Source organism: Eretmochelys imbricata, chromosome 20, assembly GCF_965152235.1.
Source record: "Eretmochelys imbricata isolate rEreImb1 chromosome 20, rEreImb1.hap1, whole genome shotgun sequence".
In the NCBI taxonomy this organism is placed as follows: domain Eukaryota; kingdom Metazoa; phylum Chordata; order Testudines; family Cheloniidae; genus Eretmochelys; species Eretmochelys imbricata.
In genome coordinates this window covers 6,437,864-6,454,510 of record NC_135591.1, presented here as the reverse complement: position 1 = coordinate 6,454,510, position 16,647 = coordinate 6,437,864, and the positions used below count along the sequence as shown (strand labels likewise).

The following is a 16,647-nucleotide window of genomic DNA, read 5'->3' as shown; positions in this document are numbered from 1 at the left end:
GGGGGGGCGAGGGGCACTGCTGAGGGGGGGGACACTGGTTGGAGGGGGGACTTGCAGCTCGGGGGCCCTGACTGGAGTGGGCTGAGGCCCCCCTACCCCAACCCAGTCCTCGCTTTAACCCTGCCCGAGGCCCCCGCCTCCCTCTGCGCCCCACATGATCAGGTGGGGGTTCAGTGGGGACCTGCGTGGCCCTGTCACTGGGCGCCCGCCCCTTGGTGCCCAGGCCCAGCCCCCGCAGCGCCAGAAGTGGGGGGCTGCGGCGTTCGGCCGTCTTCAGCCTTGCAGACATCGACCCGCCAGCACCCCAGTTGCTTTATACTGAAATCAGTCACTGGGGGGGCTGGGCCCGTCCATCAGTGACACTAGGGGGGGCCGGGCCCATCCACCAGTGACTGATTTCAGCGTCACTAGGGGCCGTCGTCCAGCGTCACAGACACTCCCCAGAGCACGGCAGGGAGAGGCCAGGGCGTGCCCAAGGTCAGGAGCAGAGCCAGGCCAGAACCCAGGAGTCCTGACTCCAGCCCCACCCCGCACACAGCTGAGTCCTACTTCTACCCACAGGGCTCGAGGGGACGTGGCAAGAGGCGGAGATGGCCCCGTCCGGGCTGAAGGCGGTGGTGCGCAAGAGTGAGTGCGGAGCCGGGGGGTCTGAGCCCGGTCGGGGGCAGGGTCTGGTTGGGTGTGGATCTGGGGGGGCAGGGCCCAGTTGTGGAGCCCTGGGAGGGGTGCTCCTGGGGGTGTCTCACCGTCGGGGAGGATTAGGAGTCAGTCGGAGCAGAGAGCTCCCCCCCGCCTGCCTGTCACACACCAGGAAGGGGAGGAGGCTGTCTGCCCCACCCCCAAGGGCTGCCCCCTCCCATAGGAGCTGCATTTTGCGGGGGCGTCATCGTCGTCATCTCTTTCCATCAGGATGACTCCCACCAGGGCCGGTGCAAGGATATTTTGTGCACTAGGGGGGAAACTTCCACCTTGCACCCCCCCCACCCCGACAACCTCTGAAAACTAGTAAAGTTAGCATTATAAACAGCCTGTCAGAACGGGTAACGGCTGCGCGCGAGGAGAAAAATGACGTCATAGCCACTTTGTAACGTAGTGAAGCAGTACACTTCTGCCCCGCCCCAACACAGAGCTGGCGTAGGCGATAGCTGTAATGTAGGAGAGATCAAGGTAAAGCCTTACACTTCAGAAGCCCAACCCACTTCTGTTACTTCAGAAGCCCAACCCACTGCTGAATCTCCAGCCCAGGCTGCAGTGGACGGGGCCTGTGGCTAAATCCAGACCACAGACTTGGGGTTTAAAAGAACCTTGGAAAGTGGATTCAGTTCTGATGTTCCATGGTTGCCCCCAGAACTGGGACAGAGCAAAAGTGGCCCACAGCTCAGGACGGCCGGTGGTGCTAATAACCCTTAGCTCTTCTCTTAGCTTTTCCTCACTAAATCGCACAATTAGGAGGGCCTGACACGTGACTTTTGAATACTTGGGGTGGGCCATACTGCCCTGGTTCAAGAGGGGTCTCTGAACAGGAATAGCAGGGTGCTGCGGGTCAGGAGTGAAGGGCATCTGCAGAGCCGTGAAGGGGGGAACCCAGGACTGGAATAGCTGCGGGTCAGGAGTGAGGGGCACTGGTGGAGCTGGGAATGGGGGGTGGGAGGGGAGCAAAGGGCTGGGATAGCAGGGGGCTGCAGTCAGGAATGAGGGGCATCTGCAGAGCCGTGAGGCAGGGATCCCAGGACTGGAATAGCTGCAGGTCAGGAGTGAGGCAGAGCTGGGGGGGGACAGACCAGGGCTGGCAGAGCAGGGGGCTGTGGACAGGAGTGAGGGGCACTGGCGGAGCTGGGAGTGGGTGGGAACCCAGGGCTGAGATAGCAAGGGCTCCAGTCAGTAGCGAGGGGCACTGGCACAGCTGGTGGGGGCAGTCCAGGGCTGGCGTGGGGGGTGGGGGTGTAGCTGCAGTTCAGGGTCGAAATGCCTGGGCGGAGATGCGTGGAGAAAGCAGGTTCGTGTCTGCCTTCACCATGTCTGGATCCAGTCTGTGCTGCCGGCCCCTTACCGTGCACTCGAGCCCCACGTGCCCCAGTGAACGGGGCGTCCGCATGCCACAGGTGTAAAGGAACTGCAGGAAAGCAGCAGGGAGGCCAGCGCGTCCTGGTGCAGAATAGCCCCTGGAGCCTCATTAGGACCGAGCAGCCAAGTCCTGATGGGCTAGAGGTGGGGTAGGGAGAGGCATTGCTTGAGTTATGGGGGAAACATAGTGTGTTGGGCAGTGCATTCATGCACACCAGCTACCGGGAGTTGGCGTGAGAGTGAGAGCACAGGTCAGGGTCTCGGGGCTATTGCCCTACGGGGCCAGCCAGAATCAGGTGCTTCGTAGGGGTAAAACAAACAGATGTATTATGGTAGCACCCAGGAGCCCCAGTCATGGACCAAGGCCCCATTTTGCAAGGCGTTGTACATTATTCATTAGGTGTATTACAGTGGTGCCCAGGAGTGCCAGTCATCACCAACAAAAAGATGGTGCTTGGCCTGAAGAGCTGACTATCTAATTGCTTAGCTGGGCCGTGGAAGGTGCCCAGGAGACAGGCCAGCAGTTCCCTGAGTGGGGCATGCCTTGGAGGGGTTCTATGTGCAGGACTCAGAATTTGAAGTCTTTGTTGTGTTGCTGTCCCCCATACACAGTGAGGGTCCCTGGATCCCCTCCAGTCAAGAGGTGCTGGACAGGATCTGTTTTCTTCCTGCACGGGGCCAGATCCTTAGTTCAGCTGCGCTCGTATCCAGCCTGGCAGAAAGGAAGGGGGATCAGACCCATGGCCCATCTAGCCTGTCACCCCACCACGATCGCTGACTGGGGGCTCTGCTAGGAGCACAACACTATCTGGCCTGAAAGCAGCCTCTGAGCCACTTCCCCGAGGCGTCCTTCCACCAGCCAGAGGGTCCTGGCTCAGGGCACAGCCATCCCGTCTGAGCCCCACCACTAATCCCCGTCTCTTTCCCTCGCAGAGATCCTCAGTGTTGTCCTTCACAGCGTGAAGAAGGAAAGAGAATGGAAGGTAAGCAGGCCGAACCTGTTGCCCTGGTGTCCCCCTGGGGATATGCTGTATCCATATATCATGCTCCTCCCCCTCCAGCCTCTTGAGATTCATTAGGAATCTGAGCTTTTCCAGGCTGGATCAGATCCCTGCTCTGTCTAGCCCATCTTCCGTCCCCAGCTAGGCTTGGGTATGTCTGCCTTCCCACCGCGCTAGATCAGACCCAGCTTGTCCAGCTAGCCCCATATCTCCCCCACACACACACACCGGATCAGATCACTGGGACCAGTGAATCAGCCTGGGTGGGAGGAGGAGCAGGAGAGTGCCAAGCATGGGGGCAGTATGCACCATTGGCCAGGAAGGTTATTGAGCCCCCGGCATGGACTGGGCTGGGGGATGTGGAGCAGCGGGTTAGGCCGGTGCGGCAGAGGGAGCATTCGGCACGGCAGGAAGGTGGTGGAGATGTTGGGCCAATGGCCTACAGGGCTTTCCTAGGGGAACACGGAGACTCCCCTCGTTCCATTTCTCTGTGTGCAGCACAACATCAGGATGGGAATGGGGCCAGTAGGGGCTCCCCAGGAGGCTGCTTCCCCGGAGCTGGGCTTCATGTTCTTTGCCACGTGAGGCACAGACTGTCCCCCAGACCTCTCCGCAGTGCAATCCTGTGCGGATTGGATGGGCAGGTGCAGCAGGCGGAGAGAGGCGACCTCAGCTGAGACTCAAAGCGAAGGAGACTCGCTGAGGCAGAGGCTCAGGGAGCAGGGGCTGTTGAGGAGGAGGCTCCTGCATCTGCAGCAGCAAGGTGAGTGGAGGGAGACCAGGGGCAGGGGACGCTGGCAGAGCAGGGTGAAGCCCAGAACCCGCAGGGGCTGCCCGCGGAGGGAGCGCTGTAGGAGAGGACTGCGAGCTGGGGCCTGGGGCTTGGGACAGGGCAGCCAGGTTCTCACCTGTCACAATGGCTGGTCGAGGGGTCTGAACAGGTTCCAAACACCCTGCCAGGCTAGCTGGCGTGGCGAAGCTGCAGGTGACCAGCATGGCGCCCGGGGAGGGAGGGGGCCCTGATGGTAGTTGCCTGGGATTGCTGCTCGGCCGGCTGTTCCCTGGGCACTGCTCAGAGCCCACTTAGTTCAGCAGCAAGGCAATGCCAGGCCCCATCTGTGGCCGGGCATGGACACTTCTGTGGCAGCGAGAGATATGACTGGGCCCTAAGGATGTCCCGGACACATGGGCACAAGCCCTGCTCCAGGTGGGGAGGGAGCCCAGAGCCAGGGGGGTAAAAACCAGCCCACCTCCTGATGGCATCATGCTAGGCCCTGAGTTCCCAGGGGCTGGGCATGGGCTGGGCCATTTGAGCAGCAGGGAGGGGCCTCGGCAGGTGCTAACACCCCCTTTCTTCCCCCTTTGCAGTCGGTGCAGGCTTTGATCAATGACTTCCAGGGCACCCCCACCTTCAACTACAAGGCAGTTCACGTCTTCTTCCTCAGCCGTGAGTATCGGGGGTCGGGGGATCCCCCAGCTGGGAGCCTGGACAGCGGCACACTGGAGCCTGGGGTTGGGGGGTCTCTCTCTGCCGGCAGACCAGTGCGCAGCACCCTGATTATGCTCTGCCCTCCTGCAGGGGATGCAGCCCCAGCAGGCCAGACCGAATGACCCCACCTATCCCTTCCCCCCCTTCTCCCCCACGGGCCTGCCTCCAGCCAGCACGGCTCACAGACACCTGCAGCGTGTGCCCAGAAAGGCGGCCTCTGGCTACCGTTCCCAGCATGCATTGCTCCATCAGTCCCAACTCGGTGGGGGGATGGGAGAGCACCAGAATACCCAGTGTGTCAGGGTCATATCTGCTTCTCCCCATTACAGCGGCAGGGGGAGCCCAAGTCCCCGTTCCTCCTTGTGCATCATCCTATGTTGTACACTCCGGTCACTCAGCCCTGCGGGGGGGCTGAGGGCAGGGTGTGAGACAGGGGCTGCGTAGGAGAGATTGTGGCTCCCCCTCGCTGCTGATGCTGCAGAAGGCGAGAACCCGGCATGACTCTGGTTCGGGGGGGCTGGATTCATCGTTGACTCCTGGGTGGCCCTGCTGGCTTGCCCAGGTTCCCCACAGGCGTGCAGCACTACTGCCCCTGCTGTGCCCGGTCTGGCCCCGTCCGTGGGGGCTGGCGCTGTACTGGGGGTCCTGAGCCCTGTGCCTGTCACTCCCACCCACTGCCTCTGCCTTGCAGCCTGTCCTGAGCCTCTGTTCAAGGAGCTGAGGAAGTCACGGATCACCAAGGTCATCAAAACCCTCAAGGAGATCAACATGGCCTTCCTGCCTTACGAGAGCCGGGTGAGGGGTGGCCGGGCTTTGGAGGAGCAGGTCTGCGGGGCGGATGGTGACGTATGACACTCCACCCTTATTGTTTCATGTGGCTTGGCGGGGGAACCTTTCCCTTCTAGGGCCCCGGGTTTGATGCCAGCACAGGGCAGCAGGGACTAGCTGGCTGCTCACACCCTGTGAGACGTGGAATCGCTGGCTTGCACCTGGGATGGTAGATGGATGGGGGAGGAGATGTATGGGGGAGGAGGGCCCTGCCTCCCTGGCTTTACCAGCTCTTACTGATGGTTTATACTAGGCCTGCAAGACAGCCCGATACTCCACACGCCTGCCCTTTACCCAACCACCCCATCCCCTCCTTGTGTCATCAGTGGATTTCCCCCCTCTTGCCCCTGAGGGGCAGGACTGTGGTGTCAGCCCCATTGCATTGATGGGGAAACTGAGGCACAGAGAGACATGAGCCTGGTCTACACACAAAAGCTTTGTTGGTATGGGTTTGTTACGGGGACATGAGAGAAAAAATACCCCCTGTAACTGGTGCAGCTGTGGTGGCAGAGCCCCTGGGTAGGTGCCGTTACTCTGGCAAAGCAGTCCTTTCGCTACTCTAGCTGATTTCATCTGGGGTACTGGTGCCAACTGTGCCAAGAGAAGCTTTGGCTGGTAGAAGCTGAGTGTCCGTCAGGAGGCTTTGCTGGCTCACCCGTCCCGTTGCGCCAGCAAACCCTTCATGGGCCGATACTATTTATTGGTGTCCAAGAACGTTTGTCCCCATGGCTCGTTCTGTTCGGCCAGTGAAATAAGCGACAGCGGCAGACGCACCTTGATGCCGGGTTTGCCCGTGGCTGTGCTGGGGCTTTCGCCAGACGAGAAGCATCGCCAAGCCCCCTCCCCCAACATTGAGGGCACCTGGGGGTCTGCAGCCAAGTAAGGACCTGAACCTGGGGCATCTTCATCCCAGGCTGGTACATGAATCTCTGGCTCGCTATCCCTGTACCACAACAGGAGTGGCACTGGCAAAGGGATCTCTCCCTCACTAGGGGCTCGCTACAGCTCCACCAGGCTGGCCTGATCCAACAGCGCGTCTATGGGGCACAGCTGGCCTGGCTGCAAGCAGTTGGCACCAGGGTCTGATCTCTGCTCTCCCCTGTCCCCAAGGTGTACTCCCTGGACAGGCCATAGAGCTTCCACAACTGGTTCAGCCCCTACCGCTTTTTCGAAAAGAACAAGCAGATGGAGAATCTGGCAGAGCAGATTGCCACATTGTGTGAAACCCTGGAGGAGTATCCAGCCATCCGCTACAGGAAGTGAGTGTGCCCAGGGGAAGAGGTACCCAGCTATCCCCTATAGGAAGTGAGTGTGCCATGGAGAAGTACCCAGCCATCCTCTACAGGAAGTGAGTGTGCCCAAAGGGCAAGGGTACCTGGTTACCTCCTACAGGAAGTGCATGTGCCCCTGGGGGAGGAGCTGTTTCTGACCCACAGGGTTTGTCTTTGCTGCAGGGACCATGAAGATAACTTCCACTTGGCGCACGCTGTGCTGGCCAAACTCAAGGTGTTCAAGGCATACGAACCCAGCATGGGAGAGGTGAGCGAGCTGTGTTGGCCACGCCCTTGCCATGGGACAGAGCCGCGGGGGAGCACATGAGAAGTAGAAGGAAGGAGGAGTGATTTAGAACCTGCTCGGAGATCCTGGCGGGGGGAGGGGTGGGGTCTAGACACCCTTGGAGATCCTGAGGGATTGGCAGAACAATAGCATTCCCTGTGTGGCTGGATTAATGGCCCCAGCCCTTCTCTAACACTGGCTGTGGGCAGATCTCAAAGTGCTCTACAAAGGCTAGTGTCCTTATCCCCTCTGTATAGATGGGGAAACCGAGGCACCAACTGGGGAAGTGTGTGCCCAGCATAATCTCTTTGTTTATAAACAGGGCAGTTCGGTCACAGAACTAAGCTTCGCACACAGAGCCTCTTCCACACCTGGACACTCCTGTCTGTGTGTGCTCCTACACCCATCACCATGGTATCAGAATCTCACTAATGAATTCAGCCTCCCAGGGGAGGCAGGGTAGCCTGTGTTACAGAAGGGAAACTGAGGCATACAGGGAGTCTGCCAGAGCAGGAATAGAACCCAGCTCTCCCGAGCCTTAGCCACAAGTCAGCCCTGGCCTGTGGGCTTCCCCTAGCTCCTGCCATCCCCGTCCCACCCCCAGCAGAGGGCAGCTGCAAACCCACCCTGCCCTGGATTCTCACACGGGAAACCCAGTAGCTCCTGCCCCCCCTAGGAGAAGCAAAGTGATGTAAAATCCAAGGCCTGCCCAGATCTCTCTCTCCTGTTGCCTCTGCTCTTGCTTCCAGCCTTTGCTGAGTTGCTGGGAGACTGTGCACCTGTGACCAACTGGGAATGTTTGTAATATCTTTTATGAATCTGATGCGTGCCTCAGTTTCCCTATATATTTCCTGGCTTCTCTGGCAGGGGGTGAAAGGGAAGGATTCTCGGGGAAGGTAAGAGTCATGCGGGGCGGGAGGGGTGTCACCTCCCCGTCTTGGTGAAATGAAGGGAATCCAACACAGATCAGCCTGGGGGCCAGAAAGACCGTGCCAGCTCCAATGACTCCTGGCTGGATGCTCCCAGCAGGGAATTGGAGCAGGGCCCCCAGCTCGAGAACACAGGGTTGGAAGGTTTGAGCTGGGGGATGAGTGCGGGAAGCTGGGAGCTCTCGCCTGAGAACTGACCAAGGTCAGGCCGAGGCCTGGTCTACACGAGGCATTTGGGTCGGTGCCACTGTGTCGCTCGGGGGTATGGGAAAGGCAGTGTCACTGAAGCGGAGCAGCTGAAGTGGTTTACATGTAGACAGGCCCTGAGTGAGAGACCCGGAGCTGAAAACAGGTTTCTCTGCAGCTCAGCTGGGCTCTGGGCTGACCAGAACGGCCTCTTGCTTTAACCTTCAGTGGGCTGGGCTGCCCAGGCTGGGGTCCAGGTGCCTAAGAAACCCGACTGTTCTGACAACGCTGGGTGAGTGGCCCTGTCACCCGGGCTGAGGGGCGTCGGGCCCTGCGGAGTGGACGGGTCTCTACCAGGATCTGTCCCAGCTGGACTCGCTGGGCAGGGCTCACGGGGTAAAGACTAGTGGTTCAGTCTCAGGAGGCGGGAAGGCCATGTGGCCTGTCCTGGAGGAAGAGAGAGACTTGTTGGGGTCTGGCACAGCAAAGGGCTTCCTCCCAGAGATTTCCACAGCTGGGACCCTGGCACCGACCCTGTGGATCCATGACTGCACCATTCCTCTCTACTTTCCCATCGACCAAGACAGTGTTGCCTAGTGGATAGAGCCCTGGACTGGGACGGGCGACCCGGGCCCTATTCCCAGCTGGGTGACCTTGGGCAAGTCACCTCCCCTATTTACCCCTCAGTTTCCACATCTGTAAAAGGGGGATAATGCTACCAATCTCGGGCAGGGGGGCCCCCTCTGGGATAGCTGGCTGCCATGGCACAGATGCTCTGTAACTCACAGCTGGCAGTACAGGCCTGCCTCCAGAGGGGAGCCTGGCACACACCTGGCTGCCCAAACCATCTACCCAGGGAAGAGACTGACAGCATGCTTGTTAACCACCGGAGCTACTTGCTGCAGCAGAGCTGGCTCCAGCCTGCAGCCCCAGTCTGATCTGGGCTATTCTCAGGAGCTGATAGCGGCGCTGGGGAGGGAAAATCCTGCTCTGTGCACACCCTGCTGCTGTGACTCCCATTGAGTCCCCCCAGGGATATTCCTGAGGCTCTTGCCAAGCCTCCCTGTCACAGGTGAAAGCACTATCCCCATGTTACAGGGGGGGAAACTGAGGCATGGAGCAGCATGCCAGGAGTAGGTGGCAGAGGCAGGAATAGGAATAGCCCAGATCAGGGGGACGGGGGCTCCCATTGCACTGCCAGGGGGAACTAGAGAGACCCCTGACCCCAGCGCCCGAGAGAACCTGTTGAGGGAGGAGCAGCAAGAACCTAAATTCGATCATTAACTGTGTGGGGTTCAGTGGGTTAGAGCGGATGGTGCTGGGAGCCAGGACTCCTGGGTTTTATGCTCAGCTCTGGGAGGGCAGTGGGGTCTAGTGGGATAGAGGGGGCCTGGGAGCCAGGACTCCTGGGTTTACCCCCAGCTCTGAGAGGGGTGGGAAGAGCAGGATCTCAGGATTTGATCAGGGAACTAGGACTCCTGGGGCCACGGACTCGTGTGCCTGGGCTGTGGGTGCATCCCAGGGGTGCTAGGGCTGACCTGTCTGTCCCCGTGCAGGTGTGGACAAGGAGAACCTCACCAAGCTGATCCAGCATGCCAACATCCAGCAGCAGAGAGACATCATCCACAACATGCTGTTCCTGGGTATCTCTCTCACGCCTGGGGTAAGGGACTGGGGCCAGGGGCCAGCAGCTGTACTCATGCCAGGGGGCAGATCTGTGCTGCACAGGGGAGCCCAGGCCATCCTGGAGGTGCCACCCTATGGCAGTGACCTACTCCCAGCACAGAGGTGGCCTCTGTCCCTGTACAGTGGGGTGACACCCTCCCCATATGAGGGTGACTCCCGTGTTACTCCCCATCTGGGGTGACTTCTTCTGCCCTGGCAGAGGATACTGGGAGTCAGGACCTCAGATCGCCAGCGACTGGAGCTGGTGACCACTGCTTGGGGTGGCCATGCGGCGAATGGGGGGAAGCAGCTCTGTTCTCCCATCAGTCTCTCTCTCTCTCTCTCGCTCTCTCTCTCACTCAGTGATCCATTCTGTTTTCTCTGCCTCTCCCCTGCCAGCCTGGCTGGCGCGACTCAGGTAGGCCACGCTCTCCCTGTCTGCCCCCATTCCCACCCCGCACCTCCTCGCTGCTGCCTCTCACCCCCTCTCCCTTCCTCCCCTAGAGCAGGCAGCTGCGACCGAAGAGGAAGGCGCGGCTGGAGTCCAGCTACCAGCTCTCCCACTGGATCCCCATGCTCAAGAACATCATGGAGGTACCGGGCCATCTGCTTCCTGGCCTTGGGGACTGGGGTCACAACTGGCAGGCTGGGCCCAAGGGGGTGGTTTGGGGTCAGCCATGTGTAGAGCCCTGCATATCCGTGCCCCATTTCTGCGGATAGTGGATTGGCTGCAGATACAACCGTGCAGGGCTCTACTCCCCAGCAGCGCCTGGCCCGCGGCATCCAGCTCAGGCAGCCCGGGGCACGCAGGGCACTCGGGGCTGCCAGCCCACAGCCAGTGGCTAGGCAACACGTCGGAGTTGGGGCTGTCCGGCACCCACTCGCCCCGCCGCGCGGCTTCCTGTCCAGCAGCTCGAGCAGCACCAGTGTCCCCACCAGCTCCTGAGCAGCAGGATTTGGGATTGGAGAGGGTGAGGCCCTGGCACCCCACCCCTCCACCCCACTGTGATGCAACATGCTCTGCTGCTGCCGTGTACGCTCGTGACCCCCCAGGAGCGGCACGTGATGAGAAACCCCTTCCCCCCCAGCCCCCACCCCCTCCACACTGCCCCTTCTCCTCAAGACCCCGCCCCCACACTGTCCCTTCTCGAGACCCCGCCCCCTCCAAGCTGCCCCTTCTCCTCGAGACCCTGCCCCCTCCACACTGCCTCTTTCCTGCAAGACCCCTTCCCCACCCTCGCTAGCTGCTGCCGGTGTGGATGCGGATACAGGTAAAAGGCGGCTTGTGGATTGCAGGCTGATGCACATCCACATTTTTGTATCTGCGCAGGGCTCTAGCCATGTGAGGGGCTCATCAGCGAGTCCTCTCCTGCTGCCATCCTTAGGGTCTTAAATCATAGACACGAGTGCAGGGGAGTTGTCTTACCCGGTGCTGAGATGCTGCCAGCTCTGGGGTGGGGCATGGGCGGTATATACAGGGGTTCCTCACCAGGGCTGAATTCTTCCTAAGGAGTGGCAGGCAGCTGTTAACAGCCGCCCAGCAGCGCTGCCCAAGAGTCTAGGGCAGGAGGTGATCAGTGTGTGGGGCTGGAAGTGCAGAGGATCCAGGCAGTACACTGTCATGACTGGCACTCGAATCTGAATGGCTGGCAGGGACCTTGGCCTAACCTCCAGTGAGGAGCAGCTGTGTGACGTTCATCTAAAGGATGAACTCCTGCAGTACAGTACTGGTCACTGACTGACCGGGGAGAGCACCCCCTGCAGAGCCCCCCGCCCACTCCCTGGGGTCATAGAGCACCCTCTGCTGACTCACTTGCACCTCCCAGCACCCAGTGGCTTTTCCTTAGAGGTCTCCTATCCAAGCACTGCCTGGGCCCAAACCTGCTTAGCTTGTGAAAGGTGACATGGTCACTCCTTCCCCCCACCCTTGCTGGGGGCTGAGCCCCTCATCACCCAGTCCTGTGGGGCACTCCTCAAGGGGGTGGGGGGCACACTTAGTTGCCTTCAAGCTACTGGCTTGGGGCTCCTCCAGGCCAAGAATTAACCCCCCGCCCGAGCTCCTGTCCCTGGCAGATCACAGGTGGGAGGCTCCCAGGCCCCTGTTCCAGCATTGTGATGGTTCCTCCTGTGGGATTTTGGGGCAGGTAGTTGCGGTAACCTCAGTCCCATGCATAATCCAATCAGGGGCGCCCCCTTCTGCGCCAGCCACAGCTTGGCAGGCCTTAAGCTTCCCTGTACAAGTCAAAGCAGCGGACTAATGTAAAAGCCCCTATTATGTGGCATTAGGATGTATCATAGCCTGGGCCCCCTGTGTGGCTGGGACACACCTCATGGAGCAAGAGGCAGGGCCTGGATCTGCCCGCAGCAGGGAAGGGGCACTGAGGGCAGCCCCCTGCCTCCCCCACCCCAGGTGAGGGGCCCTGGATCCGGCTGCAGGAGGTCTCTGCCCTCCCCATAACGGTGGATGGGTAGGGAGGTCACAGCAGGGCACTGAGCAGCTGAGGGGGATGTGGGGAGTTGGGGGCATCACTGGAGGAGTCAGCGTGCTCTTTGCTGGCTCCCCATGCCCCACCCTGGAAAGTGGGCCCCAGGCTGCTCCCCCCCAGGGACTGTCAATCATTGAGTGAGGAGCCATCTCAGCCCCTCCGCCCCAATGGGGCCTGGCTTGGCCACCAGGTCAGAGGTTCCTGCTGCTTGGCCCCTGCTGATCTGTCCTCCCCCGCCAGGACATCCTTGAGGACAAACTGGACAAGAGTCTGTGGCCCTTCGTGTCAGACCCGGTCCCTACCACCAGCTCCCAGGCTGCTGTCAGGTAAGGCTGAGCCTGGCTGGGCTGTGGACAGCAGAGCCCTGACACACACACCCCAGGGTGTGGGAGCCTCTGTGCCTGGGAGTGCATGGCCAGGGCCCTGCCCTCTGCAGGGGAGGGGGTGCCCAAGAGCCTGGAGCCCTGGACCCCTCTTACCATGTCCCCCACGCCCCAGCAGTCCCTCAACACACCAGGGTCCAGGATAGAGGAAAGGGACTGGACGAGCTTTAGACAGCACCCCCAGCCCAGGGCAGGTGCCACCCTCCCCTACTCCCTTCTGCCTGCTTTGGGACTCCTGTCCCCCTGCCTTGGGCAGGGCCTGCCTCCCATCCTCCTCCAGACCCTGCCTTTCCATGCGGCATTCCCTCAGCAAGCCCCTAGTATCCACACTGCCCCTCTCTCCCCCCAGCCCCCGCTTTGGGCAGTGCCCACCCCTACACCTGGCATTCCCTCAGCGAGCCCCTGGTATCCACACTGCCCCTCTCTCCCCCCAGCTCCCGCTTCAGGCATTGGCACAAGAACAAGCCAGCGACTGAGTACCAGACGGGCCCGTGCCTCATCATCTACGTGCTGGGTGGGGTGTCCATGTCTGAGATGCGCTGCGCCTACGAATTGACCCCGGCCACCAGGGGCAAGTGGGAAGTGGTGACTGGTGAGTAGGGCGAGTCCTTGGGGGAAGGGTGGCTGGAATGCCCAGGTCAGGGACAGTTGGGACCCCCTGGGCGGGGGAGACCCTAAAACTGCCTGCCCAGCACCCACAGGGGGCCCATGCTACCCTCTGTCCTCCCGCACCCAGGGGTCTGGGAACAGAGGTGCTTGTCCCACAAGGCCTGTATCTAGCCACCTGATCTCCTGGCTGCTGGCTCCCCAGGCCTCTCATTGCCCAGGGACCATGTGTGGGGGCCCAGTCAGACACCCCCAGTAACTCCCATAGGGATATGGCTCACCCCCTGCACACACCCCTCGAAGACCCAAGGGTGAGGAACACTGTTAGCGCGTGGATTCTTGCCTGGCTGTGCAGGGTACAGCGGCACGAGGGGTGCGGTGCCAGGCCACAGTGTAGGCATATTCCAATATTTGTGATTCTGTTCATAAGAAATTGTAAACCTGCAATATTGATTTATAATATTTATTAAATCTGCATTTATAATTCTTCTATTTGACATAATTGTAAATCTGCAATATTGATTTACAATTCTGTATTAAAGCTTGCAAACCGTACCTTGCAAACCGCTCAATTGGCTTTGCTTTCTCTAAATTGATACTTTCTCTCACTTGTTATTAAGATTGACGCTTGTAAAACTAAACCACTCATATTGACTCTGAATTGATACTTTCTCACTTGTTATTAAGATGGACGCTTGTAAAACTAAACTGCTCAATTTGACTCTGAGTTGATACTTTCTCACTTGTTATTAAGATGGACGCTTGTAAAACTAAACTGCTCAATTTGACTCTGAATTGATACTTTCTCACTTGTTATTAAGATTGACGCTTGTAAAACTAAACTGCTCAATTTGACTCTGAATTGATACTTTCTCACTTGTTATTAAGATTGACGCTTGTAAAACTAAACTGCTCAATTTGACTCTGAATTGATACTTTCTCACTTGTTATTAAGATGAGGAGTCCTTGTGGCACCTTAGAGACTAACCAATTTATTTGAGCATGAGCTTTCGTGAGCTACAGCTCACTTCATCAGATGCATACCGTGGAAACTGCAGCAGACTTTATATATACACAGAGAATATGAAACAATACCTCCTCCCACCCCACTGTCCTGCTGGTAATAGCTTATCTAAAGTGAGCAACAGGTTAGGCCATTTCCAGCACAAATCCAGGTTTTCTCACCCTCCACCCCCCCACACAAATTCACTCTCCTGCTGGTGATAGCCCATCCAAAGTGACAACTCTTTACACAATGTGCATGATAATGAAGTTAGGCCATTTCCTGCACAAATCCAGGTTCTCTCACTCCCTCACCCCCCTCCAAAAACCCACCCCCATACACACACAGACTCACTCTCCTGCTGGTAATAGCTCATCCAAACTGACCACTCTCCAAGTTTAAAACCAAGTTAAACCAGAACATCTGGGGGGGGGGGGTAGGAAAAAACAAGAGGAAATAGGCTACCTTGCATAATGAGTTAGCCACTCCCAGTCTCTATTTAAGCCTAAATAGTAAAGAGTTGTCACTTTGGAACAACTTGGTCACTTCCTGTGCCAAGCCTCACCCCCTGCATCCCAGGGGCCCTAGAGGTCCCCTCCCTCTTGCCTGCCAGTGGGGCTGTGCTGGCTGGAGTGACCCCAGGTAAAGGCAGTGACCTCCTTTACAGGGAGTGGCCTCGGTGGGGGGGCAGAGTTTGTGTGTTCGCAGCTCTGAGGCCCCCCCCGCCCATGATCACAAAGTCAGTGCTGGCCCAGTCCCCGGCTACTGCCCTGCCGGGCATGTGCCTGGGCCAATGAAGTGCATTGCCAAAGGCTGGCCGAGGTCTCTGCTGCTGTTCACAGGCGGGGGAAGGGAGGGGACAGGGCAGGGTGGGTGGCTGAGGGCCCAGGGAGCGGGATCTCCCCAGCTCCCCCTCCAGCCCTGCTGCAGGTCCCAGGCGTCCTGGCTCCGAGTCACCCGGCCAGCGCTGCCTCCCCGCACCCGGGAGCAGGGTGGGGCAGTGGCTGCTCCTTTCACTGTTGGACCAGGGCCTGGGGGCTGCTCTGCTCTGGCCTGTGGTCGCCCCCTGCTGGTGCAGTGCTGCCTCACCCAGCCGTGCCCCAGAACCTCCACAGTTCCCTGTGTCCCCCTGCCCCTACTGCCTTGTTCTGCCTCTGGTCCGTGTGCCAGAGGGACCAGGAGGGAGCCCCAGGAGTCCCCCCAAGCCAGCTATAGGGTCTCCAGCAAGTGTGGGTTGGGGCAGGCACTGAGCAAGCACCAGGGCCCAGCCCCCAGGCTGGCCCCCACAGTGAACCATACCCACCCAGCCCCTGCCCCTCCCAGAATCAGCGCTGGAACCCAGCCCTCTGCGTCCCAGCCCCTGCTCTAACCACTAGCCCCTGCTTCCCGCTCAGATGTGGGACAGAACACCTGCCTCCTTGGTCCCCCTCTAGGGCCTGGCCTTTGCCCCAACCCCCAACTCCTCCGTCCTCCTGTGCCTAGAGCTGCCCCAGGGTCCCGCCACCCTGGCTGCTGCTGGCCCCCAGCCCTTGGGGCCCTGGCTGGCACCTGCATTGTGTGAGCAGCTGTGTAGGCTCGTCCCGCCAGCCAGGCCAGGCCTCCCCTCTGGCAGCCTCTAGCCTGTGCCAACAGCTGGGGGTGCAGTGGCAGTGTCCCCAACCCCCCCCTTCGTTGGAGGGAGAAAGGAGACAAGGAGGGGCTATGAGAGAGCCCCATTCTCCTACCCTTCCCGCACCCTGCTTCCCTGGCTCAGCTCGGAGACTCGTCCTGCCTCTGCAGTCACTGGGCGTGGGGGTTAGCGCCATCAGCAACCCCACCCCCCACCAGCTGGAGACAGTGAGAGACCAGTGCCAGGTCAAGGACCTGCCCCAGGTCCCGGAGGTGTATGGGGGATCAGGGCCCAGAGCAGGGGTGACCGTGGTGGGGGATCAGACCCATCACTCATGAGGGTAGGGGGTTGTCTAACTTCTCCTCTCAACCTACTTGCAGGCTGTGGCCCCTCCTGCCCTCTCCCAGCTCATCCCCTGCTCCCTTGGTGCCCAGGGGGCACTCAGCCAGCCGCATATGGTCGCGCACCCCATGAGGTGGGAAGGAGGCTTCAGGTCTGTGAGCTGCGCTGTGCCAAGGACCAAACCCGCCTTACCCAGGACCCGGGAGATTTTCGTGATGCACAGAGTGACTGCTCTGGTTGCCTGTGACCCCTCCCGCCCTGACCTGCAGTGTCCCAGCCAGGCCAGTGGGGGGGGAGGGGGCTGGGGGGGGAGCAGCAGGGCTACTGCAGGCAGTTGGGGAGGACGGGGGGCTGGAGGGCACTGACTTGGCCATGCAGCCATGGGTTGGGGCCTGGGCTGAGCCAGGTTTGGCGCAGGGAAGGCCTGGCTGCGTGCGCCCTGTTTGTGATCATCTGGGCCTGGCCTAGGCCATGTTAGGCTAGCACCCCTTCAAGCCCA

At 59.9% G+C, this 16,647-nt stretch overlaps 1 pseudogene; it reads left to right on the top strand.

Annotated features, from left to right (window-relative positions):
• Window positions 1-590: 590 nt before the first annotated feature.
• LOC144277869 (syntaxin-binding protein 2-like) lies at window positions 591-16,144 on the top strand (annotated as a pseudogene).
• Window positions 16,145-16,647: the final 503 nt, after the last annotated feature.